Source organism: Colobus angolensis, unplaced genomic scaffold (genome assembly GCF_000951035.1).
Source record: "Colobus angolensis palliatus isolate OR3802 unplaced genomic scaffold, Cang.pa_1.0 Scaffold31, whole genome shotgun sequence".
In the NCBI taxonomy this organism is placed as follows: Eukaryota; Metazoa; Chordata; class Mammalia; order Primates; family Cercopithecidae; genus Colobus; species Colobus angolensis.
Genome location: NW_012116377.1, coordinates 6,691,150 through 6,717,402, shown reverse-complemented (window position 1 = coordinate 6,717,402; position 26,253 = coordinate 6,691,150). Strand labels below are relative to the sequence as shown.

The window sequence follows — 26,253 nt, the reverse complement described above, 5'->3', positions numbered from 1 at the left end:
ACCAGTCAGATGCCCATGGGGTCAGCGCCAAGCACGTTCCCAGCCGGGCAACTGAGTACCTTTCTCTAGGAGTGCACGACGCCCTTCCCCCCAGCTCCTTGTTTTAAAGGATTTAACCCATTAGGAAATTCATTTTTCGATCTAAGCTAAAAGGAGGTGCGGTTCAAGGCCGTCTTCACTTCGACGGTCCCTTTCCTGCTCCAGTCCCTGGCTAGGGTTCTAGAAGAGGCTGGCTGCCAGGTTTACGTGAGGCTGCCGGAAAATCTAAGTCCAACTCTGCCCAGGGCAGCCCCTGCAAAGGCTGGGACCTCGGGTGCTGCGTCCTCAACCCTCTCAGTGACCACGACTCAAAGGAGAGACTTCAAGGACTCCAGGAGCACAGGTGCCTGGGCTGCGTTCCAGGAAAGAGACCTGTCCAGGAAAACGGATTAGGTCGTCGCATGGAAGCATGAGTCAGAGATAGTGGTTTTGGGGTGATTTAGACAAATTAGGTTAGTTTGGCAAAGCTCTGAAGTGGCAGAAGCTTCTCCCCTGGACTACTGATTGAACACAGAACAAGAGATGTGCCTGGCGTCAGACTAAGTCTTGGAGAGATGCAGGCCAGTCTGCTCCCACAGGGCCTTGGGACTGGTGGGACAGACACTGTTACGTGCCCTCCAGGGCAGGAGTCACAGTAAGGAGTGACTGGGGTGGAAAATAGCGAAATAAGCAACAACAACTAGATCATTTTTGGCATTTTAACATGGAGACAGTGACAAGTGGTAATAATAGCAAAAGAAAAAAAAAAAAACTTGAAGAGACCAATATTTAACTTTCCCATCCACCCAAGTCTCACATTTAAGTTCTATTTTCATCTGCCCCATAAGCACCACTGAATTAAAAAAAATATATATTTTAAAGCACCCAAACCAGTCCAGACCCTCTGGAAACCACGAGCCCCAGCCAGAGCTGTCGCCTCTCTTGGGTCCAGGCGAGAGGAGGGTTCCAGGAAAGGCACCTTGTAAGTCACTCAGCACAGCGAGCTTGGGCACGGGCACTTGACGGGGACGTGGGTGGCAGTCACAGCATCCGTACTGACACGCAAGGAAGGACACTCTGGTAATCCCAACTATTTGGTACCAGAGCCAAGCAAACATGACTAAAGGGAGCTGGCTCAGCAGAACGGTACCCCGAGTCTCAGCAACAGGATGGCCCGTGCGAGGCAGGATCTAGGCGGGGGAAAAAAGGAGACCAAAGCACAAGGCGACCAAGGCTGGTACGGAAAGAGCTGATCCTTCTTGCAAGGACTGGAGAATGCCCACTTGACTGCTGGCTGATCAATCTCTAATTGGTGAGTGCATGTGACAAGGCTCCGCCCTGGTTCCACAGGGAGCCATGAAGCTGAGTCAGCTGATACAAATGTTCCCACCTCTGCCCCACCCCCAAGTCCCCATGGTTCCACCATCACCTGATTTTCATTTGGACTTCTTTAACAGCTAGAGTAGATATAAATGGCTAAACACAGACCCCGAGTCCCCATCCAGGGGGGACACAGCAGATTACAGGCAGCCAAGGGGAGAAACAGAACGACATCGGCTCAGGCCAGTCTGCAGGAAAAAGCAGGAAAGGAGGACCCGGATGCTTCTGAAGCACGCGAGCATGATTTCGGATGGAGGCAGGCCGGAGACTTTGCCTGTCTGCTGCTGGTTCCTGTAAGGGACATTTTTTCTGATTAAATGGCGATTCCTCTTCTATGTAGCATCCGCTTGGATCACGATGCTAATTATAACTGGAAAGGGGTGTTTTGGGAGTGTTTTCAGGAGAGGAAGAAAGAAAGAAACTTAAAAAAAACCTAGATTGCTCAAAGTTTCTGCCTCTTTTGTAGGAAAGGTAAGTCAACTATGAGCAAGTATTTTAATTCGACATTAAGGGGAAAAAAACATACTTTGGAAGGCCTACGAAGAAAAGGTAAACGTTGGATCACTTGTAAAACGGAACCTCATGGAGTCTAAACAAAAATGTACCTTCGGTCAACTTTTGCTTTTTAAAATTCCTCGTTTGACTTCCCATCCCAGTGAACATGGAAATGACAGCTGCCACGAGAGGTGTAGACTGGGAGGAGTCTCCGGGAACCTCAGAGGGTTTGACAGTTGTATTCTGGGTTTCTTGATCTTCTCTTTCTTGGTCTTACTTTTGTCTCTTGCTATCACCAAGGAGTGTGAGTAGCCCATGGTGACCTTCTCTGAGAAAACGCCATCCAGAATCTTCACCTCTTGGGCTGCAGTGCAAGACTTGGGCTTATGGTCCCCATAGTCCAGTTCCCCGAAGGTCGGTGATGGGCCCCAGCTGATGGTGCTCTCTCGTTGGTGGCCACAATGATGCTGTTCTTCCTATAAGCCAGGCTCTGGAGAGGTCCTGCACTGCTTTTGGGTACATGGTAGATTCACGGGAGTTGTTGGTGGCCTCCCAGAAAAACAGACCACCCACTTCACTGACAGCAAAGGACCAGGTGTAACCAGCATAGATCTGGGATGCCCCATGCCCAGGGAGGTCAAACAGCTTCACCAGGTGGAGGACCATCTCATCCTTCTGTTCTGCGTGGCCCAGCCAGCCATAGCTACCAAAGCCCCAGGAGAAGACTCACTTCTGGGAGTCCAGGAACAGCGTGTGGTTAGTGCCACAGGCTACGTTTCACACAACTACATTTGGTATAAGCAGGATCTGTCTCGATGAAGATGGCCACTCACCGCGGAACCAGTCTGTAGTTGTACTCTATCTGCTGTGCCCAGGCGATGAACTTCCCATCCGAGTTGTGTCCCAGCTGACCATATTCATGGCACCCAAAGGAATAGAGTTTTCCTTTGCAGTCCATTATCATACTGAATTCAGCCCCACGGCCGTTTTGGTAATTGGCTGGCCGTTGTACATTATCTGCGCGGGGCTGGGGACGACATCTGTCTGGTTGCCAAGGCCCAGCTGCCCCATCTTATTCTCCCCAAACACAAACACGGAGCCCATTTCCATCAAGGCCAAGGTGTGGTTCCACCCATATGCCGCAGACACGATCACTTCGTAGCTGAGACCCTTGATGAGTCTGGGAGATTCTACTCTCTTGGTGTCACCATGTCCCAGCTGCCCTCTCTCATTCCTCGATTTCCAAAGAATCTTTCCTGACTTTTCCTCCCATGCTTGTTAGGTGCTCTCTTTTCTGTTCAGACCATGATTTTGCCACCAGGCACCTGTGTGTTGTTAGTTTACCCAAAGCATTTTATATTTTTTATTTCTATTTATTTTCAACATTTAGGTTCAGGGGTGCATGCGCAGGTTTATTATGTAGGTAAACTGTATGTCACAGGGGTTTGGTGTACTAATAATTTCAGCACCCAGATAATAAGCCTAGTACTCAATGGGTGTTTTTTCTGATTCTCTCCCTCTTCCTACCTTCCACCCTCAAGTAGGCCCCAGAGTCTCTTGTTCCCCTCTTAGTATCCAAGTGTTTTCATTGTTTAGCTCCCACTTATAAGTGGGAACATGCAACCTTTGGTTTACTGTTACTGTGTTAGTTTGCTTAGGATAATGGCCTCCACCTCTATGTTGCCACAAAGGACATGATCTCACTCTTTTTTATGTCTGCACAGTATTCCATGGTGTACATGTACCACATTTTGTTTATCTAGTGTACCATTGATGAGTATTTAGGTTGATTCCATGTCTTTCCTATTGTGAATAGTGCTGCAGTGAACATATGTGATATGGTTTGGGTCTGTGTCCCCGCCCAAATCTCATGTTGACTTGTAATCCCCAGTGTTTGGAGGTGAGGCCTAGTGGGCAGTGATTGGATCATGGGGATGGATTTCTCATGAATGGTTTAGCACCATCCCCTTGGTGCTGTTTGTGTGATAATGAGTGAGTTCTTATGAGATCTGTTTATTTAAAAGTGTGTAGCACCTCCCCTAACCTCTCTCTCTCTCTTGCTCCTGCTTCCGCCTTCTAAGACAGCTGTTCCCCCTTTGCCTTACACCATGATTGGAAATTTCCTGAGGTCTCTGCAGAAGCAGAAGCCACTATGCTTCCTGTACAGCCGTGCACAGGAAGAACTTGTTCTTCCTGTGTACCTGTTCATCCTGTACAACAGAACTGGGAGCCAGTTAAACCATTTTTCTTTATAAACTACCCAGTCTCAGGTATTTCTTTATAGCAGTGCAAGAACGGACTAATACAATATGCGTGCCTGTATCTTTATGGCAGAACGATTTATATTCCTTTGGATATATACCCAATAATGAGATTGCTGGATTGAACGATAGTTCAATTTTAAGTTCTTTGGGGAATCTCGCCACATTGTTTTCCACAGAGGCTGAAGTAATTTACATTCCCACAGGAGTGTCTATAAGCATTCCCTTTTCTCCACAACCTCGCCAACATCTATTATTTTTTGACTTTTTAATAATATTCTGACTGGTAAAAGATGGCAGGCATCTCATTTTGATTTTGGTTTGCATTTCTCTAATGGTTAGTGATGTTGAGCATTTTTTCATATGCTCTTTGGCTGCATGTATGTCCTTTGCCCGCTTCTTAATGGGGTTATTTTTTGCTTATTAATTTGCTTAAGTTTCTTATAGATTCTAGGTATTAGACCTCTGTCAGATGTACAGTTTGCAAATATTTTCTCCCATTTTGTAGGTTGCATGTTTACTCTGTTGATAGTTTCATTTGCTCTGCAGAAGTTCTTTAGTTTAATTAGATCCCATTTGCCAATTTTTGTTTTTGTTGCAATTGCTTTTGGTGTCTTTGTTGTGAAATATTTGCCAGGTCCTATGTTCAGAATGGTATCTCCTAAGTTATCTTCCAGTGTTTTATAGTTCTGGGTTTTACATTTAAATATTTAATCCATCTTGAGTTGATTTTGTATGTTGTATAAGGTAGGGGTTCAGTATCACGCTTCTGCATATAGCTAACCAGTTATCACAGCACCATTTATTGAATAGGGAGTCTTTTCCTCATTGCTGGTTTTGTCAAAAATTAGATGATTCGTAGGTATGCAGCATTACTTCTGGGTTCTCTGTTCTGTTCCATTGATCTGTGTGTCTGTTTTTGTACCAATACTCTGCCATGTTGGTTACTGTAGCCCTGTAGTATAGTTTGAAGTTGGGTAACGTGATGTCTCCCACTTTGTCCTTTTTGCTTAGGATTGCCTTGGCTATTTGGGCTCTTTTGTTCTTTCCTTTTTTTGAGATGGAGTCTCACTCTGTTGCCCAGGCTGGAGTGCAGTGGTGCAATCTCGACTCACTACAACCTCTGCCTCCCAGTTCAAACGATTCTTCTGCGTCAGTCTCCTGAGTAGCTGGTATTACCGGCCTGCACCACCATGCCTGGCTAATTATTTTTGTACTTTTGGTAGAGATGGGGTTTTGCCATGTTGGCCAGGCTAGTCTTGAACTCCTGACCTCAAGTGATCCACCCACCTCAGCCTCCCAAAGTGGTGGGATTACAGGCACGAGCCACCACACCTAGCCCGAGCTCTTTTTTGAATATGAATTCAATATGAATTTTTAAATAGTTTTTCCTAATTCTGTGAAAAATGTCATTGGTAATTTGATAGGAATAGCATTGAATCCGTAAATTGCTTTGGGCAGTGTGGCCATTTGAATGATATTAGTTTTTTGTATCCACGAGCATAGAATGTTTTTCCATTTGTTTGTGTCATCTCTGATTTCTTTGAGCCATGTTTTGTAATTCTCATTGTAGAGATTTTTTTACCTCCTTGGTTACGTGTATTCCTAGGTATTTTATTCTTTTTGTGGCTGTTGTGAATGGTGTTGTGCTCTTGATTTGGCTCTTGGCTTGGATGTTGTTGGTGTATAGTAACCAATCAGTAATGATGATTTTTGTGTGTTGTTTTTATATCCTGAAACTTTCCTGAAGTTGTTTATCAGATCAGGGAGCTTTGGGGAGAGACTAGATGTAGAATCATGTTGTCTGCAAATAGGGATAATTTGACTTCCTCTCTTCCTGTTTGGATGCTGTTTATTCTTTGTTTTGCCTGATTGCTCTGGCCAGGATTTCCAATAATATGTTGAATAGAAGTGGTCAGAAAGGACATTCTTGTCTTGTGCCGGTTTTCAAGGGGAATGCTTCCAACTTTTGCCCATACAATATGATGTTGGATGTGGATTTGTCATAGATAGCTCTTATTTTCAAGTATATTCCTTCAATGCCTAAGTTATTGAGGGTTTTTAACATGAAGGGATGTTGAATTTTATGGGAATCCTTTTCTGCATCTATTGAGATGGTCATGTGGTTTTGTTTTTAGTTCAGTGAATGGATTGAATCACATTTATTGATATGCATGTGTTGAACCAACCTTGCATCCCAGGGATAAAGCCTGCTTGATCATGATGGATTAGTTTTTTTATGTGCTACTGGATTTGGTTTGCTAGCATTTTGTTTAGGATTTTTGCATCTGTGTTTATCAAGGATATTGGGCTAAAGCTTTCTCTTTTTGTTGTGTCTCTGCCAGGTTTTTGGTATCAAGATGATGCTGACCTCATTGAATGAGTTGTGGAGAAGTCCCTCCTCCTCAATTTTTTGAAATAGTTTCGGTAGGAATGGCACCAACTCTTCTTCTTTATAAATCTGGTAGAATTCAGCTGTGAATCCATTTGGTCTTGCACTTTTTTGGTTGGTAGGGTTTTTATTACTAACTCAATTTTGGAACTTGTTATTGGTCTGTTCAGGAATTTAATTTCTTTCTGGTTTAGTCCTGGGAGGTTGTATGTGTCCAGGAATTTATCCACTTCTAGATTTTCTAGTTTCTTTGCATAGAATTGTTTGTAGTAGTCTCTGATGGTTTTTTGTATTTCTCTGGGGTCAGTGGTAATGTACCCTTTGTCATTTCTTTTTTTTTTTTTTGAGATGGAGTCTCGCTCTGTCGCCAGACTGGAGTGCAGTGGCACGATCTCGGCTCACTGCAACCTCTGCCTCCCCGGTTCAAGCGATTCCCCTGCCTCAGCCTCCTGAGTAGCTGGGACTACAGGCACACACCACCACACCTCGCTAATTTTTCATATTTTAGTAGAGACAGGATTTCACCATGTTGACCAGGATGGTGTTGATCTCCTGGCTTCGTGATCCACCCATCTCAGCCTCCCAAAGTGCTGGGCTTACAAGCATGAGCCACCACACCTGGCCCCCTAAAGGGGGGTTCTCCTCTCTTATTTTCTTTATTAGTCTAGCTAGTTGTCTGTCTTATTAATTTTTTCAAATAACCAGCTCCTGGGTTTGTTGATCTTTTATATGGTTTTTAATGTCTCAATTTCTTTCAATTCAGCTCTGATTTTGGTTATTTCATGTCTTCTAGCTTTGGGGCTGTTTTGCTCTTGCTTCTCTAGTTCTTCTAGTTGTGATTTAGGTTGTTAATTGGGGCTCTTTCTAAGTTTTTGATGTGGGCGTCTAGTGCTGTAAACCACCCTCTTAACACTGCGTTAGCTATGTCCTGACAGATTCTGGTATGTTGTATCTTTGTTCTCATTAGTTTCAAATAATTTCTTGTTTTCTTCCTTAATTTCATTACTAACCCAAAAGTCATTCCATAGGTGCCATGTGGCAATATGAAGTTGTTTTTGGGTGGAGAGTTCTGTAGATGTATATTAGGTCCATTTGGTCAAGTGTTGAGTCCAGGTCTTAAGTGTCTTTGTTAATTGTCTGCCTCAGTGGTCTCTCTAATACTGTCAGTAGGGTGTTGAAATCTACCACTATTATTATGTGGGAATGTTAGTCTCATCATAGATTTTTCGTTTTTTGTTTTTTTTGAGGTAGAGTCTTACTCTGTTGCCCAGGCTGGAGTGTAGTGGCGCAATCTCGGCTCACTGCAAGCTCCGCCTCCTGGGTTCATGCCATTCTCCTGCCTTAGCCTCCCAAGTAGCTGAGACTACAGGTGCCCACAACCATGCCTGGCTAAGTTTTTGTATTTTTAGTAGAGATGGGGTTTCACTATGTTAGCCAGGATAGTCTTGATCTCCTGACCTCATGATCTGCCTGCCTCGGCCTCCCAAAGTGCTGGGATTACAGGTGTTGATCATAGGTCTTTAAGAACTTCCTTTATAAATTTGGGTGCTCCTGTGTTGGGTATATATACATGTAGGATACTTAGGTCTTCTTGTTAAATTGAACTCTTTACCATTGTGTAACACCCTTTATCTTTTTTATCTTGTTGAGTTAAAGTCCATTTTCTCTTAGATTAGGATTACAACTCCTGCTACTTTTTGTTTTCCATTTGCTTGGTAGATTTTTCTGTATTCCTTTATTTTGAGCCTGTGCATGTCATTGCGTGTGAGATGGGTCTCTTGAAGACCTATACCATTGGGTTCTCTTTATCCAGCTTACCACTCTGTGCCTTTTAATGGGGTATTTAGCCCAATTACGTTCAAGGTTAGTATTGATATGTGCGAATTTGAACTTGTGACGTTATTAGCTGTTTATTTAGATTTGTTTGTGTGGTTGCTTCATAGTGTCACTGGTCTATGTTCTTTAGTATGTTTTTGTAGTGGCCAGTAAGTCTTTTCTTTCAATATTTGGTGCTCCTTTCAGAACCTCTGGTAAGGCAGTTCTGGTGGTAATGAATTCCCTCAGCATTTGCTTGTCGGAAATGGATCTCATTTCTCCTTTACTTATGAAGCTTAGTTTGGCTGGATATGAAATTCTTGGTTAGACTTTTTTTTTTTCTTAAAGAATGCTGAATATAGGGCCCCAATCTCTTCTGGCTTGCAGGGTTTCTGTTGAAAGATCTCCTGCTAGCCTGATGGGGTTCCCTTTGTAGGTGACCTGCCCTTTCTCTCTAACTGCCTTTAACATTTTGACCTTGGAGAATCTGATGATTATATGTCTTGGGGATGGTCTTCTTGTGTAATGTCTTGCAGGTGTTTTCTCCCTGCAGCATTTTCAAGTAATACCTGCCCTTTTCCAGCCTTAGTTCTGAGTTAGGTGAAAGGGAGAAGTACTTTGCATTAGTCCTACAGGTAACCGTCAGACAGGTTAGAACAGATGCACACAATAGTTTACAAATAAGACATGCCCTGCTCCCTCTGGAACCAAGGACCAGAGTCTCACATTGGGAATGTGGCTGCAACTGAGCCATGACAGGGATAAGGCAAAGGCAAGTAAAAACACCAGACAGTTTTCCTACTGTTTTCAAGTGGCCTTTTTCTTTATTCAGCATTCACTTGCTTGTTTTAAAATTTAGACTACTTTTCAGAGCTTTGAGAGAGTTGGTTCTGACAGTTTCTGCATTTTTTTTTTTTTTTTTTTGAGACAGAGTCTCAGAGTCACCCAGGCGGAGTGCAGTGGTGTGATCTTGGCTCACTGCAACCTCTGCCTCCCAGGTTCAAGCAATTCTCCTGCCTCAGCCTCCCAAATAGCTGGAATTACAGGCACACACTGTCATGCCCGGCTATTTTTTGTATTTTAGTAGAGATGGGGTTTCACTGTGTTGCCCAGGCTGGTCGCGAACACCTGAGCTCAGGCAATCCTCCTGCCTCGGCCTCCCAAAGTGCTGGGATTATAGGCGTGAGCCACTGTGCCCGGCCTCTGCATGTTTTTTGTATGTTTCTGTGGGAGGATGAGGGCTTGGAATTGCCTGTCCCACCATTTTTCTCTGCTTTGATGATTTTTATCTGAATCACTATGCTAGTGGTTGTAAAATGATGATTTTATATTTCTGCAATGTCTTCTATACTTATTAGTTGGCATTATATTTAAGAGTTTTATTTCCTGTTTATTTTGTTCATACAGATATGATTCAGATATTTTAACAGCATATTTTAAAATATAATTTATTGAGGTATAATATATAGACAATAAAGTTCACACCCTGAGTGCTCAGGTTGGTGACTTTGCTGAGTGTAACATGTCACAACCATATAATAACCACTTTAGTCAAGATACAGAACATGTTCCTCTTCCCAAAGAGTTCTCTTATGCCCCTTTGCAAAGGCTTTTTTAAAACTTTTTTTTTGTAAATTACAGATTTACAGGAAGTTGTAAGGATAGTAGAGAGAGGGCCCATGTATCCTTCATCATATTTCCCTCAGAGGTTATATCTTGTGTAAATATCATACAATATCAAAACCACAAAATTGACATTGGTACAATGTATATGTGTAGTTCTGTGTCAATTTATTACTTGTAAATTCCTGGAACCAGGACTTCGTGCTCCCCGCTAGGCCTCTCTTTGATGCCACCCTGGCTGGGATGGGGAAGGGTACCTGCTTACTGCTCCCCAAATGATCTCCACCAACAGGGAAGGCCTCACCACACTTCGGTGGTAGTCAGAGATCCACCCACCTCACTCTTCTCTGACACCCTGGCAGGGAAGGTGGGTTGAGGCATCTTGTTTTGTGAAGGTGGAAGTCCAGGGTCTCCAGTTGGCCTTTGCTGGTGGGGGTGGCAGTGCAGCTATTTCTGTGATGTTAGGCTGGAGCAGTGTAGTTATTATCTAAACATTTTACTGTCTAAAAGTTGCTTGTCTTGCTAAGCTGCTGCTTTCCTGGTCCTTTGGCTAGAAAGAGCTGGCTTTTCTGGGGGGGGCTTTCCTGGTTTATTCCTATTGGCATCTCCTCCAGCACCCAGTCTGAGATAATGAGACAAGAAGAAAACTCAGGGAACCCACTGCCGTGTCGTTCTGGGTCCCGAGACCCCTAGCCACACTGCCTTCTTCTATCCACTTATCAGAACCTTTTTATATCTGCTTTGTGTATGTAACGTCCAGGGTTTTTAGCTGTATTTGCAGAGGCAATAAGAAGAAGTGAATCTACTCTTGCAGTGTCTTATTTTTTGACTTAAATTTTAAAGATTTGGTTCACATTATCATCACATTTTCCTCCATAAGACAGTAATACCAGCAGTGTCTGAGAGTGCCTGTGGCCAGCACTGAGTGCTAGCGTCCTTTTCCATCTTGTTGATCTGACAGGCAGAAATGTGTGTCAGTGGTATTAATTTTTGTTTCTTTGGTTTCAAGTAGAGATTGAATATTTTTCATATATTTATGGGCATGATTTTTCCCTCTCTTGTGAATTGCCTCTTCATGTCCCAAGAGAGAGAGAATTTAAAATAGAAAGTGAGGAGCAATATGTTGCTGTATCAGTTAAGGCCCAACCAGGAGAAACTACGGCAATTATTGGAGCAGAGAATTTCATATCAAGTCAGTAACTAGGTACAAGGTTGTTAACTAGGTTATTGAAAGGGTAAAAAGGGAACATTAAAGTATTATGGAGGTAGCAACCACAAGAAGCAGCTACCACCAGTTGTAGGGCTGAAGAATCAAAGGGAAGATGTTGCAATTACTAAAACTCCAGAGGTTAAGGAAAGTCCCCATGTAACTCAGAGCTTCATGGAGGGGCACCTCTTGGCTGGGGCTTTTATCTTCAAGGGTGGGATATGATGAAGTTGCTTCTGCGGATTTTGGAAAAACTGCAGGCTGGAATCAGCGGCTGCTCCAGGGCAGAACTGATCCGGTAAAGGAGCCCTGCTGGGGTGGTGTTCCTCAGAACAAGAACGGAGAGGAAACAGACAGGGCACAGGTGCAGATTTCCTGTGGCTTTCCTGAGACTCTCATGAAGCCACATGGCCAAGCAGGAGTGGGATTTGCTGAGTGCCAGCCAGGCCCCGCAGTGTGGAACACCAGTGTGGAAGGTGAGCTGGGATCTGAAGTGCAAGAACATGATGATCAGCTCAGCTACCATTCCCTTAGGAGATGTTGCCTTGGGGTGAATGTGGAGTGGGAAACATGAATTGGCTGTGCCTCTGGTTGTCTTGGGTCTTCTTTAATAGTTTCTCCTTTAATAGTTTGAACATCTTGCTACAGTGCGTTTTAGTGTGAACATTGTTTTTGGTACAACATGGCTCCTAAATTATATTTTGCATATGGATGCTATCCCAGGTACTCTATGTCATTACCTTTGTAGTATCATACAGAATTGGATATGAAGTTGTATACATGTACTTCACAGGGGAGACAGGGTTTTTCAAGAGTAGTTCTGATTATGTCTGATGCTCTCTTTACTTTAGATCCTGATCCGCCTCGCATTCTCTCAGCTTAGTAAGTGAGGCTTCAGTTCTATTCCAGTCAAGCTAGAGACCACCATCCGTGACCGCTCCTGCACACATCCCTCTTCTGACTTCCCTGTTTGTTTGTCCTGTTTGAATTTATTCTGAATTCCTAAGGATTGGGATCATATTTATCTTATGCATAGGACCTTGAGGGCACTTAATAGTTGCTCAACAAATATTTGTCAAATATTGATAGCAACAACAGCAATCATATTTACTTTACATAGAATCACTTAATTCTCATATCAACTCTGAGTAGTTGTTACCATATTCAATTCTGAGGTGAATTTTTTTCTTATTGTAACATCTTTGAATTAGGGATACATTTTATAACCAGTGACATAACATCATTTTTTTTTCTTAGTGGTAATGTAGTAATGGTTCATGTTATAATCGATGGTGCCTTAGATTCAATTAAATATGGTGTTATTCCCACTTTATAGGAAACTGGGGCACAAAGAGGCAAAGTGACTTGCCCCAGGCCACACTGCTAGAGGGCGCCAGAGCTGTGGGTGAAGATCTGGCCTCTCGTTTGAGGGTCTTCGTCTTCACCATTACCTCCCTGCCTCTCTATGCTTTGAGCCAGCCCACCTGTCTCAGTCTGTTCCACCTTCTGTGTGTAGCTCAGACTTCACCTGTCATACCAGCCATTCTCGTCCCATGCTACTCTGCCAGTCAGCTGTCATTTCTTCTCCCCTCCCTTGAAACCCATAGCATTTCTTTTTGATACTTATTTTACCTGGTTTTCTATGTTTTTATTTAATGGATTGCCTTTTCCAAATTATTCAGACTTCAAATTGATTCTGAATTGTAAGGTAGAAATCATACACGGTCAAAACTACCCAGGCGTACATTTTAGGAAGACTGGTTAGGTTTGGGTTTGCAGTTCAGTACACTCAGTTTTTTCTTCTACATTAGGCAAATCACTATTTCGGCATCAGATCAGCCCCAGATCATTAGTTACCAAATCAATAGTTATTTCAGCACCAAATCAGAACCACATGAAGTAGTCGCTTGTGTTTTGGAGCCATGTTACAGGAAAAATCCTAATCTTCAACATTGGATGAGCTTGTTAAGTGTAACAGGATACCCTCTAGGAGACACATAGAAATGAGGCAGACTGCAGGAGGCACTTCTTCTGCTTAGAAAGCGCTGCCACACTGCATACTTCCCACTCTGGGGCTCAGCCTGCATTGGCATAGGTGGCAGCAGGCACAATGAGCTCCTTTCCAAGGCATTTGCTCATTGAGAGGAATGGCAATTGTTCTCCATTTTCAAAACGTAAAGAAAACTGGTTTTATTTTAACAGCTGTATTAAGATATAATTCACTTACCATATAATTATCCCATTCAAAGTATCTAACTCAGTTATTTTAAGTATATTCATAGAGTTGTACAGCCATCACCACAATCAATTTTAGAACAGTTTTGTCACTCCCAAAAGAAACTCTCTACCGATTAGCAGTAACTCCCTATTTTCCACAACCCCGAGTCCCAGGCAACATCTAATCAACTTTGTCTCTATGGATTTTTGCATGTACTGAACATGCCATATAAATGGAATCATAGAATATGTGGTCTTTGTTACTAGCTTCTCGTGTAGCATAATGTGTTCAAGATTCATCTATGCTGTAGCATGTATTAGTACTTCATTTCCTTCTATTACCAATATTCCATTGTATGGCTGTATCACATTTTATATATCTGTTAACCATTTGATGGATATTTGGGCTGTTTCCACTTTTTTAGCTACTATGAATAGTGCTGCTGTAAACATTTGTCTACGAGTTTTTCTGTGGACATGTTTTTATTTCTGTTGGTTATATACTTTGTAGTGGAATAGTTGGATCAAATAGTAACTCTCTGTTTAACTTTCTGAGGAATGTTTGTACTGTTTTCCAAAGTGGCTGCCTGCACAGCTTTACATTCCCACTAGTCCACCTGTGTCTGAGCAGATGGTGGCTTCCCCACAGTTCTGTGGCCTTTTCCCTCATGGTCACAAGGCATCCCGTCCTCACATCAGCACCTCAAGCAGGAAACACACTTCTCCAGCCACTTCTGCACATGTCTCATTGGCTAGAGCTGAGACCTGTGACCATCTCAGACCCGCCACCGTAAAGGAGAGTAGGATTACCATGGTTGCACTAGATTGGGCACAACTTCCCCTAAGGCTGCCAGAAGAGCCTACCTTTCCTGAGATCAGAGGCATGAAGTAAATGCCTACAAAACTATGGCTTCATTTGCATGAAGGAAGGTAGCAGCTTTAGAGGGGAGCGGCTGCTAGGGGGCCAGTGAACAGTGTGTACCCCAGGATCTTTCCAGTCAAGACAGTGGAAGAGGCCAAGACAGACATACATGCATGAGACCTCTGTAGGTCTCAGACCAGCAGGGCCATTTCTAGCACAAGAGCTAGAAGCAGTAACATTCTGATTTGGCCTGAGGCAGTGGTAGCATTGAAGTGACAATGTTCATTCTTGCCTGGTTTCATGAAGTAGAATTAGATCCCTGAAGTTTTTTCTTTAAGGGATTTTCCCCTGGAAGTGCATCCTCTAGGAGAACACTTAGTTGCAATCTGCTTGTTAGAAGACAGAGATGCATCTGCTAGCCTCCTGCCTTGTGTGTGGTTTTGGAGTCCAGTTAAGCAGCTGGGCATCAGCCGAGGGATCAGGACTGGAGCAAGGGCTGCCTTGAGTCTGTAGAAAGATGCTGATCTGGAGAAGATGCTGCTGGCAGACCTGCTTTCAGAGCCAGATGTCAGTGTCCTGTGCCCATGCTGTGAGGCCTGCATTCTCGCGGTACCCAACTCATTTCATCCATCTGCCTTTCATTCTTGCTCTTCCCTCCTTCTTTACCCTTGTCTCTCTCAACTTCATTTTCCCACTCTCTTCTTTAGCCTCTTGGAGCTGAGATCCAGAGGCCCAAAGTCTTTTTCTTTTCTTGCAGCAAGCAGTATTAGGAAGCCCTTGTCTTTGTCAGCAGTGAAGGGGAAAAGCCTCTGCTTGGAGGGTGGAGATTAGGGGAGGGTCTGGGAGTGTCACAGGAGAAATGAGAAACAGATGTAAGATCTGTGGCTGAGCCCGGTCAGAGGAGTTGGTGGGTGGGGAGAGGGAAAAGGAGGCTGGAATTTGGTGGTGGTAGTCATTCGTGTGTTTAATACTTTTGTGGCTTTACTGGTGTTCGTGAAGCAAACGGCTCCCAGCAAGGCAGTGAACAACAAGCCGATGATTAATTGCCCTTTTTAAATTGTAATTATGTCACTCACCAGAACCCGTGAACATTAATTCTCGATTTACAGAGTGAGTAATTGAATAATGAAGGGGCTGCCTGTTTGTTGTGCTGTGTTCTTACTCTTGCATTTCTACAGTGCCAGGCCCTTCTGTCTCTCCTAGTCTTTGGATGTTGCCCACTTCCCTGTTGGTTTTAGTGCCTGTTCTGGCCTCTGACTGCGAGCTGTCTGACATGACATTTCATTGACAGTGAGTAAGGCCCAGACCGATGTCATATGCTCTAGAGAAAGGGAGGCCAGCCGTTTCTGTTTCCAATCCGATGCTGCCTTTCATTAAATTTCTTCAACGAAAGCCTGCTCTGCCTAACTCAAGCAAAATAATGTGAATTTACTACAAGGATGCAGGGAAGCTCACAGAAGCAAAGGGAAAGTTGAAGAAGCAGGCCTTAGAAGAAGAGAGCTAGACCCAGGGTCCAGGGTGGGGGCACCAGTAGGCAGGTCCTCCCTGCAGGCACCACTCTAGAATGAATCAGCTCCAGCATTTCCTGTCTGCCATTTCACGCTTGATTGCTTCAAATTCCTGAGCAAGTCACACCCTTGGCAGTGGAGGGTGGAGCACTTTGACTGTCTTGCCAGGAATCAGGAATGCACACATTGTGGGAGGGAACAGTCATTCCTCCCTCCACCCCCAAAACACACATAATCAACAGGCTGTTACCAAAAGGGGGAATGGATGCTGAGCAGGCAGATGATTTTTGTATATGGTGTAAGGTAGGGTTCAGTATCAATCTTCTGCATATGGCTGGTCAGTTAGTCCAGTACCATTTATTGAATAGGGAGTCATTTCCCCATTGATTATTAACTATAGTCACCATTCTATACATTAGATATCCAGAACTAAATTCATCTTATGTGTGAAAGTTTGTACTCTTTGACGTACCTCTCCCCTACCTCATAACCTTTGGCAACCACCCTTTGTTTCTCTAAGTTCTACATGTAAGTGAGATCATGTAGTATTTGTCTTTCTGAAATATGCTTATTTCACCTAGCATAATGTCATATGATCATCTCAATAGCTACAGAAAGCATTTGACAAAATTCAGCATCCTTTCATGATAAAAATTGTCAGCTTTCAGTATAGAAGAAATGTTCCTTAGTATACAAAGGCTACATATGACAAGCCCACAGCTAATGTTATACTGAATGGTGAAATACTGAAAGCTTTTTCTGTAAGATCAGAAACAAGGGTGCCCACTCTTGCCACTTCTATTCAGTATAGGACTCAAAGTTCTAGCCAGAGCAGTTAGGTAAGAAAATGAAATAGAAAGCATCCAAATCAGAAAAGAAGAAGTTAATTGTCTCTGTTTGCAAATGAAGTGGTCTTATATATAGAATTTCCTAAAAACTTCACGAAAAAACTGTTAGAAGTGTAAAGTTGCAGGAAACAATATCAACATGGAAATATCAATTGCATTTCTATATACTAATAATGACCTATCTGAAAAAGAAATTAAGAAAGCAATCCCATTTACATAGCATCAACTTTAGGTTTTGAGATGTTTTTCCATTAGTGAGGCTATTTGGTTTGGAGCTTCAGAGGCCTTTTTGATCAGCAGCTGTGATCTGTAAGGTAGAGGACTGCATGAGAGGTGCAGCAGCTTGGGGCCATGATCAGGCATGCAGGCCTGCCATTTTATGTGGTGGCAGGGGGGCCTGGTACACACTGGGATTAAATTCATGAGATTGTCCTTGTTAAAGAACTTGGATCAGAAAGAGATAAGTAATTCAATACTTTTGGGGGAGGGTAAGAGGGCACTCTTAATGTGAATAGGGGAGAATCTGTTTGAACCTTTTTTTGTATCCCTGCTGCACTCATTTTTCTGTTGACCTGTCTTGGGAGACACTATGCCTTGTACATGGAGAACTCTTGACAGCTGCCTGCAGGTAGCTTTCTGTGATAGTGGATGTGCTTGCCACAAATAGGATGGGCAGGAATCTATTTCACACCCCCCACTGCCTCTTGGTTTTCTGTTCCCCAGTGGTGCCCATCTTTATTCTCCATAAGAAACCCAGGCTTTTATCAACATCTTGAACAACAAAAGTTCTCTCTGACCATAGTTCCACTGCTTTGCTCTTCCTGCTCTCTTTCCTATTGAACTTTCTCTTTCCTTTCAATGCATTCTGAAAACTTCCCTGTTCTCTCAGCCCAGCAGCCTCTTCCTCTTTCCTTTGTCTTCCTACCCAGGGCAGACCCCCTTGTCAGCCATTGTGGATTTCACTCTCCTCCCGTTAGCACTCATTATACATAATATCTGCCCCCACTGCCTTGCTGCTGCTTTCTGCCCCCAAACTGTGGAATGTGGCTGGAGAAAGCTTTGGTGATAATTTGCAGACTACCTGGTGTACTCCACACAGAACTGCCCAGCCTCAGCGCTGCTCAGCAGCAGCACCGTCCCACCCTCACTCATGCCCCATATAATTTTCTCACGGAAACTTTTCACACATTTCCCTGTTCAGGCATCCCCCAGTGTCAGCAGATACCACTGCGTCTCAGTTCATGGAAGAAAAAAGGGGCCAAATAATCCGACCCTTCCTTTCCCAGTTTCACCCTTTCACATTAGTGTCTGTCTCTTCACTTACTATTTTCCTTTCGTACTTGTGATCCTCACTGGATTTTGAGAGGTTTTTCTTGGACCTTTAATATCAATTGTCATTCCTTTTGCTTATATTTTTCATTTACCCCTCTCTATTGCTTCCTTTTCCTTGGCTTATGCAGTTTCCCAGGATTCTCAAAGTACTTTATGTATTTATTTTTTTTCCTGCTTCCAGTGGTTTAGAAGCTGTATTCTTCTATTCTCCTTGTGATTATACTTACATATTTACAAAAGTGTTTAATTCCCATGTTTTCTTCACCCAGTTTTTCTCCAGTAATGTCATCTTGCACAACTTGCACAGCCATAGGACAGAGTTTCTCAGCCTCAGCTCTGTTGACATTTTGGGTTGGATGCTTCTTTGTTGTGTGGCTGGCGGGTGGTGACTGTCCTTTGCATTATAGAAAGTTTAGCAGAATTCCTGGCCTCTACTCACTGGAAACCAATAACACTCTTCTAGGTGTACCAACCAAAATAATCTCCAGATGTTTCCAAATCTCTTGTAGGCAGCAAAATCACCCTGATGGGGGGCGGTGGGGGCGGGGGAGAAAAATCACCCTAGTTGGAAACTACTCTGTGTTAGTTTTCTATTACTGCTATAGCAGATTACCAGTTGGTGGCTTAAAACACATGAACATTTTATCTTCTAGCTCTCAGAAGTCTGACAGTCCCTCTAGTGCCATAGGCAAGGGAGGGCATAACACAATGGTGTGAATAAAAGAAGGGGATCTTTGGGAGCTGCTTGTCACTAATGCTGTACGTTTCCCTCTAAGCTATGCTTTAGCTACAGCTCATAGTTTTTTTTTTGTTTCTTTGTAAAATTTACATAATATAAAAAAACCATCTTAAACATTTTAAAGTATACAATTAACTAGCATTAAGTACACTCACCATGTTTTACAGCCATATCACTATGCATTTCCAGATTTTTTCATGATACTAAACTCTGTATCCATTAAATAATAACTGTCCCCAATTAAATAATAAATGTCCCCATTTTTCCTCTCCCCATCCCCTGGTAACTTTCACTTTCTGTTTCTTTTCTTTTCTTTTTTTTTTTTGAGACGGAGTTTTGCTCTTGTTGCCTGGGCTGGAGTGCAGTGGCACGATCTTGGCTCACTGCAACCTCCACCTCCCGGGTTCAAGCAATTCTCCTGCCTCAGCCTCCCAAGTAGCTGGAATTACAGGTGTAGGCCACCATGCCCAGCTAAGTTTCTGTATTTTTAGTAGAGATGGGGTTTCACCATGTTGGCCAGGCTGGTCTCCAACTCCTGACTGCAGGTGATCCACCCGCCTTGGCCTCCCAAAGTGCTGGGATTATAGGCGTGAGCCACTATGCCAGCCTCTACTTTCTGTTTCTATCAGTTTGCATATTCTAGTTACTTCATATAAGTAGAATTATATAGTATTTGTCCATCTTTGGCTTATTTCACTAAGTATAACATTTTCGGGGTTCATCCATGTTATAACACATATCAGAATTCCCTTCCTTTTGAAGGCTGAGTAATATTTCATTGTGTATATATACTAGTTTGTTTATCCATTCATCCATTGATGGACACTTGGGTTGCTTCTACCTTTTGGCTGTTGTGAATGATGCTGTTGTGAATGTTGGTGTACAAATATCTGTTCAAGTTCCTGCTTTCAGTTGAATATATACATAGAAATCCATTATATGGTAGTTCTATATTAAACCTTTTGAGGAAACACCAAACTGTTTTCCGTAGCACTGCACCATTTTATATTTCCAGCTGCCATGCACAGGGGTGCCAGTTTCTTCATGCAGCCTACAGACTTTTGATGTTTTATTATTTTATTTTCATTCAGTTCACTATTAAAATACATCTTTTACATTTTTCTTTGAGAAATGAGACCTCGTCTTTGACCCATGATTTGTTTAGAACTGTATTGTTTAATGTTCCAGTTTCTGGAGAGCTCCCTGTTATTTTTCTTCTGATTTTTAATTTAATACTTTGTGATCAGATAACATATTTTAACAATTTCAATTAATTTGAATTTTTAATGTTCAATGGTCTGTCTTGGTGAATGCTTCATGTATGTTTGAAACTAATGTTTATGGTTATGTGAAGTGTTCTGTAAATGTCAGATTCAATTTTTTATAGTGGTTGTTCAGTTCTTCTGTATTCTTGTTAATTTTCTGTCTAGTGGTTGTCTCAATTTCTGAGAGTTGTGTCAAAGTCCTCAACTATAATTGTAGATTTGCCTACTTCTCTCTTCAGTTGTATTACATTTGTTCTGTGTATTTTGGAGCTCTGTTGTTTGGTGCATACACATTAAGATTGTTATGTTTTGGCAAGGAATTGATCCTTTTATCATTATGTAAAGTTTCACTTTTTCTCTGGTTATGTTCTTGGCTTTAAAATCTTCTTTGTCTGGTATTAATATGGCCCATCCAGCTTTCTTTTCATTAGTATTCACATAGTATATCTTTTTCATACTTTTCTACCTACATAAATTTGCTTGCTAGCATATAATTGGGTCTTTTTTAAAAAAATCCATTAACAGTCTCTTAATTGGTATGTTTACACCATTTATATTTAATGTTATTAATGATATGTTAGGATTCAAGTTTGCCATTTTACTTTTTGTTTTCTGTATGCTTCTAATGTTTTTTATTCCTTTATTTCTCCTTTCCAGTCTTCCTGTGGGTTACTTGAACATTTTGTAGTATTTTGTTTTAATTAATCAGAAGCGTTTTGAAATATTCTCTTTGCTTTGCTTTTTAGTGAGTACTGTATGGATCGTGATATACCTACCTATCTCAGTCTACTGTATCAACATTTTACCACTCCAAGTGGAATATAGAAACTTTACCACCAATTACATCCCTTTACCCTCCCCCAATAATGATGTGGGGTTGTCTTAAATATTACCTGTGTATATATTGAGAACCACATCAGACAGTGACACAATTTGTTGCTTTCAAATGTCAAACATAATTTTTAAAACTCAAGAGAAGCATTGCTTGTTGTATTTACACTTTCCATTGTTCTTTCTTCATTCCAAACATGTTCTAAGTTTGTTCATTCATTTGTCCCTCCCTCCTTCCTTTCTTCCTTTTTAAAAATTTTTTCGTTTCTATCTGAAGAACTTCTTTTAACAATTAGAGCAGGTCTCCTGGGAACAGATAGATTCTTTTCATTTTCCTTCACTAAGTCTTTACTTTTCTTTCTGATCCCTGAAAGATATTTTTACCAGATACAGACTGTTGGATTAACAATTGCTTTCCTTCAGATTGTGAAAAATATTCTGCCACTTTCTTCTGGCCTCCATGGTTTCTGTTGAGAAATTCACTGTCATTTGCATCATTCTCCCATAGATAACGTGTCATTCATCTCTTGTACTTTCAAGGTATTTTCTTTGTCTATATTCTTCAAATTTTTGATTATGATTTATTTGGGAGTAGATTTCTTTGGGTTTATTCTATGTGGGGTTTGCTCAGCTTCTTGACTCTACAGGGTTTTCTTTCATGAACTTTGAGAAATTTTCAATCATTATTTCTGCAAGCATTTTTTCTGTATCTTACTTTTCTCCCTTCCTCTAGGACTGTAATGGTTCTTTGCATTTTGTGTTTTGCCCCCATATTTTTGTTCCAAACTATGATTTTTAAAAGAATAGTTTATAGATATATGTATATACATACATATATGTTTATATATATTTACATTTATTTGTATAAGTTTACACTATCCATTAAGTAATTCAATTTTTATATCTCTATTTCTTATTTTTTAAATTGGGTTCATTTCCTATTTTGCTGGAGTGTTTTCTCCAGTAATCCTTTCAGAAAAAGTTTGAATCTTGTAAACTTTATTTTTTCACATCTAAAAATGTCTTTCATTTTCCAGCTGGTGTATAAAACTTCTAGGACTTCTACGGCAAAATAATTTTAACTTGGTACTTTGAAAATATTCTCCTACTGTCTTCTGGTATCTGGTATTGCCAGCTCTTTCCCCTTTCTGCTATTGTTGGACTTCTTACAATAGTATCATATTAGTTGTGTTCACCTCTGATGTCCCTGCTACAGTGTCTTGAAATGAGGGACAGTGTCTGCTAAACTTTGTAGATGCAGTTCCTAGGACAATGCTCAGTAAACTAAATCAGCAGACATTTGTTACCTTGGATTGAAATGTGGGAAACTGAGCTGTATCTGGAGAGCCACATCAATGGATAGATTTGGTTCTCTGGTCTTGCTTATAGTTGATACAATTTTTTTTTTTTTTTGAGTGAAAATATTCTCCTAGCCATTTTTAGCTACAAAGAGGTATGCCTTTCCTGAGGGGCTGCAGGTTGCAGTGTTGTGAGAATGGGGAGTGTAGTTCATTCTGAGAGTATGTCTGGCCTTGTTACTGGGGCTGGCCATCACAGCAGATAGCTGCCCATGTCTCCTGCCCACTAGGAGCTCATTCTCTGGTAGAGACATGCAGACAGGTTCCTGAAGCATAGAAGGACCTCAGTGTGAATCCCAGTTCTGTCATTTGTAAGGTGTTTTCCCTGAAACAGGGTATTTATTCTGTTTTTACCTCAACTTTCTCTTGCATGAAATGAGTTTAGTAATTTCCATCATGCTGGTATGGAAAGCATTAAATAAGAAGGCATATATAAAGCACTTGGCATGTAATTGGCATTCAGTGAATTTTAGTTCTTTTTCCTTTTTTCTTTTGAACTCATTTGTTAGGAAGCTGGGGAGTTTTTCTTTCTGGCTGAGTTAAGAATTGGGCATAGCAAATGTGTTCATCTTCTCAGAATGTTTTCCAGGGTAATGTAACCTAGAAGCAGAAGATTCTGGTTAATTCTTGAAGATCCAACTCAAACCTAGAATTCTAGGATTTTAAGATTTTATGTTTGGTTTGGCTTTTTGGAAAGGAGAGTTCTTTTTCAGTCTCTAGGTTTTCTGGGTTGGTGTCATCTTACCATGTTGGCAAGGTAACTCATATCCCTTGAAGGTTAAATAATGACACTCAGCATTACCTGGTGAGTAGAAAAACCAGTCCAAGGTTTTTTCATTAGGCCCTGCCACTTCTCTCCTGACTTCACTCCTTACTTCAGGCCCCTCTTCTCCATCACTCAGAGAGAACATTCTCAAGGGAAGCCAGGATGGTTTACTTACCCTTCTGCTGGGCCTCTCCATTTATGTTAGAGGAGCCTTCTTGCTTTGGGCAAGGAGAACGGGTATGTATTGGAGGTAAGAGCTCACTCAGGTGATGGCTCACAGTTGGTTTCAGTGGCGGGGTTTGCAGGAAGGGTGGTGACTTCATCTCTTCCCTGATTTTTGTTACATGTGGCACTCTTACTGGCTAGTGAAATGCATATTCTTGGCCGGGTGTGGTGGCTCATGCCTGTAATCCCAGCACTTTGAAGGCTGAGGAGGGAGGGTTGCTTGAGCCCAGGAATTCAGGACAAGCCTGGGCACCATAGTGAGACCCCGTCTCTACAAAAATATAAACACAAAATTAGCCGGGCATGGTGGTGTACACCTGTGGCCCCATCTACTCAGGAGGCTGAGGTGGGAAGATTGCTTGAGGCTAAGAGTTCAAGGCTTCAGTGAGCTTAGATCATGCCACTGCACTCCAGCCTGAGCAACAGAGTGAGAGACCCTGTCAATCAATCAACCACTAATTCAAATCAGTGAAATCAGTTAATCAAATGAAGGTTCCTTTCCCCCCAGGATTGCCTGCTCGCCTCTCCTGCACTCTCACTCCTTTGGAGTAGTTTCCAATCAAGTGTTTTGTCATCTTCTTGGGGAACGTTTGTTCTTATAACTTAGGTAATTTTTCCAAGAGAAGGATTTAAATCTCTGAGAATCGTCATCCTCGTCCGCACCATGGAGTATCGGTGTACAGTGGCTCCCAAGGCTGTACAGCTGGCCCAGATATGCCCCAGGGAAGGCCTCTGCCAGCATTGTGCTCCTGGGGTTAGGACTGTGTGTGATTTGAACAATGGAAATAAATGTCAGAGTCCTTCTGTTAGTGGGCTATGGAAATGGTGCCCTGGAGAGGGTTTCTGTGTGGGGATAGACTCCACAACACATGTACTTGGGAGGGTTCTTATTTAGGGCCGCTCGAAGCCTCCGTGGCTGAACTTGAGCTTCCTTGCCCTCCACTCGATCTCTGTAGTCCTCATAGTGGTCCTGAGAAGTCAGGGTAGGATCAGGGAATCCTTGGGTGCAGGGCCAGGAGGCCCTTAGGTAGAACTCTGCCAGGGACGCTTTAGGAAAGCTGGCCCTCCCAGTGGCTTTTCTACCCCATCTTTTGCCTATTCCTTGCCCTAGGCTTAGTGTTTTTCAGAGGCTTAGATGGATGAATTGCATCTGGCCCTCTTACCCCTGGAGGTGGAAGAGTGAGTGGTGCCTCAACCTCTGGGTCTCTCATACTGTGTCTCTCTCTGCAGGGTGTGCAGGAGAGTGGCTGTCTGAGGCTCTCTAGCCTGGCGGGTAGGGAGAGAGGGTCACCACCTGGGCATGTGGAAGCATTCTGTGTGTTGCTTTAGTGGGGAAAACCTTGTGTTTTCTCCTGCCATGAATGCTAAGGAGAGATAGTGAGGATTGTTGAAAGACCACATAAATGGACCTGCCTAAGACAGGGGAGCAGGGCAAGAAACTAGACTTTCCAATTTGACATAGAGCTTCCCTGGAAGTCATTTTCCTAAAAATACTGAAAAGACCTTGAGTTGCTAATTTAAGGGAGGTAATCTCCAGATTTGTCTGTTTCTAGTTATTGTTCCCACTTATTTATAGATGGAAAATGTGGTGTCCCAGGTGTAAGCTGAGGCCCCAAGTCTACCGTGGGACTTCAAGAACATTTTTATTGCCTATCTTGGGACCTTTTTTTCTTCCCAAATGTATTTTTTTAAATACAGTAGTGACACATGCTTTAAAAAGTTAATACATATTTGTTAAAAACTTAAAAATCCCCCGAAGTGTTTAAAAGAAAAAGTGAAAGTCAGCCTCCCTCTCCTTGCCCCCAGGGCCACTCCCAGGATCACTGTGGAGGAGAGGTTGATGGGAATTGTTCTGGAGGCTCCTGACCCAAGCTCTGCTGCTCAGTCCCCCTCCCCGCTGGCGTAGTATGGCCGTGTGAGAAGGAAGCGGTAGAAGAGTAACAGGGCACCTCTGTACCAGTGTCTGGCTCCAGTCCTCCTTGTCGAGGGAGGGTTTGAGAGTAGATGAATGATCTCCCCCCACTGTGCTATTTCCTTCCCAGGCCTTGTGCTGTATATGCTAATGTGCATTTCACCAGATTTCCCTCTCTGTCTTTTTAAAAAGTTTGTGATTTTTGCTTCACAGTTTGAAGCACAGAATTATAACAGAGGGGTGGTGGGAGGGAAAACCAAGTGGTGCACTGGAGGTTCCATGGGGGGACCAGTGCAGCAGGCTGACAAGGCACACAGGCCACTCAGGCTTCCTGGGCCAGGGTATGAGAGGAGTGCTGAGTAGTGAGATCTCCGCTTCATCTCCAAAGGCGAGATAAATGTAACTTCTGAATGCTGATTCTTGGAGTGGCTTTTATTCTTTGACCATCCACTTAGAGATGGAGTGGGAGACACCTGGGCCTGCTGAAACCTTGCTGTTCTTCAAATAACGAAAGTGATTTCATTAGAGGCTTTCTGCTGAGGTTCCTGGGGTCTGTGTTGTCAGCCCACCTCCCTTGCTTTCAGGATGGGCCACAGTTTGATCTGGAAACTAAATGTGCCCCTTTCAGTGGATACAGTTCTCTTTTCCCCGCTATTTTTCCTTTGTGGCAGGCCTAGTCACGGCGCGAGCATCCTCTCAGCTCCCTGACTGCACTTGCTCTATTATAGCAGGGTGCCCCCGCTCTGTGGCTATGGAGCTGCTCCGGGACCCTCCTGCCAGCCTGTGGGCTCCTCAAAGCAGCGGCTGGGCCTGAGTCACCTTCTTGTCCTCCTGGACTCTTCTAATCAGAGAGGACCTTTGACGGTCACAGATAGCCAGCCGCTCAGTCACTGAGACTAGATGTTGGTTGAATTTCACAGGAATTGCAGCTCAGTCTGCCTTGCCTCTCAGACCATGTGGGCTCCAGTGCCTGATTCATCCAGGCTAAAAAGATTTGTAGTTGCTGAACATTCTAGTTCGTAGTTTGTAGTTGTAGTTTGTAGTTCGTAGTTTGTAGTTTGTAGTTTCTAGTTTGTAGTTGCTGAACATTATAGTTGCTGAACCAAGGCCTTTTGTGCCTTGGTCGGTTGCTTTTGTATCCTGGAATGTTCCATTTTTCTTTCTTCCCCAGGTTAACAGGAAAAGTTCCAGGATTGGCT

General features: G+C 42.7%; 1 protein-coding gene and 1 pseudogene across 2 annotated transcripts in view; one reads left to right on the top strand and one right to left on the bottom strand.

Annotated features, from left to right (window-relative positions):
- Positions 1-26,253, top strand: part of CHCHD6 (coiled-coil-helix-coiled-coil-helix domain containing 6) — a 253,556-nt gene that overhangs the window by 68,048 nt on the left and 159,255 nt on the right. The window lies entirely within an intron of this gene.
- LOC105518019 lies at positions 2,114-17,778 on the bottom strand (annotated as a pseudogene).